The following is a 2,714-nucleotide window of genomic DNA, read 5'->3' as shown; positions in this document are numbered from 1 at the left end:
TGTTTATAAAAAAAACACAAAGAAAGTGAAAAGACAAAAGAAGTAGCAGAATATATTTGTTACACATATTACTGACAAACATCTAATATCCAGAATATATAAAGTAATCTTACTAATCAATTAAAAAAACACCTCACACACAATCAGTAGAAAAATGGGCAAGTAACAAGTAAGTATACTGTCAATAAACATAAAAAAGATGTTTAATCTCTTCAGAAATCAAGTGAATAAAAGTGGTCAAATTGAAACCTTTCATTTATAATATTGGTAAATAGTAAGAAGTAAAATTTGTCATCCCTGAATTCTCCTTTTAACCCACTACATCATTGTATGTTTTATCTCCAGAATGTATTATGAGTCAGTTTTTTCATTCTCATTCCTTTGGGCTTAATTCAAAAGTATTGGAGAGAGTATGAAGCAATAGGAATTACCCTTTCTCCCCCGATACATTATATGAAAGGTGAGCGGTAGCTGCAGGTATTGGGTTGACCTGAGCTGCCAAAGTTTCTTCACATTACTCTTGTGTGTGACTGGGGATCCTTGGCTGCAACCAGTCACAGTCCTTGGAAATATGCTGGGAATTCTTGAATAATGGTCACGGATATACAGTAAAACTTTGGTTTGCAAGCATAATTTGCTCTGGAAACATGCTTGTAATCCAGAGCACTTGTACAGCAAAGCAAACTGCTTTGCTGAAAATTAGAAATTCAGATGATTCCTACTACAACCCCAAAATATTCATATAAAGATGATTACAGTACTGTAATATAATAATATAATAGAAATAATAAAGAAAATACAAAATATAAATTAAAATAAATGAATTTATCTGGATATACCTTTGAAAACCTTCATGACTGGTGTGAAGGAGACAGAGAGGATGGTAATTGCGTAGGATGACTTTCACTGTCACTAATGGAACTACTGCTCTCTATTGGCTCAATGGAATCTTTTTCTTTTCATGCAGTTTTAACAAGGAATATATCCAGTGACTCTTGCTTTTGCTTCCTTTTAAGGATTTCGTGGAAATGTGACATTTCATTGTCATTAAACAGACTGATCTGTCGCACTGCAGCAGCCTTATTTGGAAAATAAGTTTTTACAAAACTTTGCAGTTTTCCACATTTTACACATTTCCCTAATGTCACTTGAAGTGAGGTTTTCCTCCATCTTTTTCTCCTCCTCCTCCACAGATGAGATCTCCTCCATAAACTCTTGCTTTGGGATATGATCACCCACAATTCTACAGAAAAAGACAGGAAGAGGAGAGGGAGGGAGGGAGAGAGAGAGAGGAGAGGGAGAGGAACCACTGGCTTGGCTGTGATCATGTGATGTTCATCATTATGTACTACTCATATTTCAAGACATCATTCATTTATCAAGTTAAAGTTCATTAGAAATATGTGCCCATCTTGCAGAACACTTGCAGAAAAAGTTACTTGGAATCCACAATTTTACTGTATTAGAAAATCACTTTGGAAAACAACTTGGAATTCTCTTAGAAATCTGAACCAGGAAACACTCTATAATTCAGGAATTCCAGAGAAATGTCCCCTGGTATCATAAAAACCAGTGTGTGATAGTCAGAAACTGTAATTCTTTAGAATCTATTATTGGAACGATTATATAATTGTATTACATTTACACAATGGGATATTATACAGCAATAAAAATGAATAATCCATAGCTGCACAGAGTAATATATAAACATAAAAATCTAAAGTTGAGTTTAAAAAAGTTCTAAGAAACATAAATAGTATGACATCATTAAGACAATGCTCAAACACACAAAAATTAAGCAATATGGCTTCTATATATGCACATTCAATACAGCTATTTTTATTTATTTTTATTTTTTTTCCAGGTTCATAATTTATTGTACAAACTGAGGATTACATGATGAATGACAGGTCTTCCAGGCGTGGGAACTTCACAGATGAAATCAGATACTGTAAAATCCTGGCATGCACAATGCCCTGCGTTTGATTCCCAACACACTTAGGTTGCTTTCACAGCTGGCGTTTTTGTTTTTTTAGACCTTAACTTAAAATACAAGATCATCAGAGCAATGCCTCCATATGTGGCCAGTACACAATTCATTCTATCTGTGAGAGTGTAAGAGTTGAAATATTTTTTGATGCCAGTGAAGTGGTGCTGGGCGTTGGCTTCTGGACCTGCCATGATTTCAATCTCGCCAGAGCCACAAATTCGGCCTATACAGCTATTTTTAAAAAGCAAAATAAGTATATACACAAAATTTATATTGTGCTACTCTCTGGTTTGGGGGACAGTGGTGAAATGAGAGGACACAGGAGTGGAACACATAGATACAGACATCTTGTTCATGATTTTTTAGTAGGATTGTAAATTCATGGGAGTTTAATATATTATTATGCTTTACAACACAAACATATGTTAATAAATCTTTTTGTACAAGTCAGACATAATATTAAATTATATGAAAAAATTATCTGCATTCTATAATGCTCAGCTTGCTTATGAGTAAGAGCTATTATTTTTCTCAAAATCTCTTTCCTTTTTCATGTTCTATAAATAAATCATGATATTGAAGACCTGTTTCTTATCTAGGATCTATAATAACATAATATGGCCACACAGTTTACTAAAACATTAATTTTTGTCCAATACCAGAATGTTTTACTGCTCATCAAAACACAAAATAGTGTATTGGAAGCAAATAAACTCTCTGGTTT

At 33.6% G+C, this 2,714-nt stretch overlaps 1 non-coding gene and 1 pseudogene across 1 annotated transcript; both read right to left on the bottom strand.

Moving 5' to 3' along the window:
• Window positions 1–447: 447 nt before the first annotated feature.
• Window positions 448–577, bottom strand: LOC147826553 (small nucleolar RNA SNORA44). The gene has a single exon (XR_015439031.1). It is a non-coding gene; the product is annotated as a small nucleolar RNA SNORA44 (small nucleolar RNA).
• Window positions 578–1,924: 1,347 nt separating this feature from the next.
• Window positions 1,925–2,207, bottom strand: LOC101698320 (ATP synthase F(0) complex subunit k, mitochondrial pseudogene; annotated as a pseudogene).
• Between the last annotated feature and the right edge of the window lie 507 nt (window positions 2,208–2,714).

The sequence above is a fragment of the Heterocephalus glaber genome, unplaced genomic scaffold (genome assembly GCF_053883595.1).
Source record: "Heterocephalus glaber isolate CG9 unplaced genomic scaffold, H.glaber_assembly_v1.0 deba00001465, whole genome shotgun sequence".
NCBI lineage: Eukaryota > Metazoa > Chordata > Mammalia > Rodentia > Bathyergidae > Heterocephalus > Heterocephalus glaber.
This window is presented reverse-complemented; position numbering and strand designations above follow the sequence as displayed.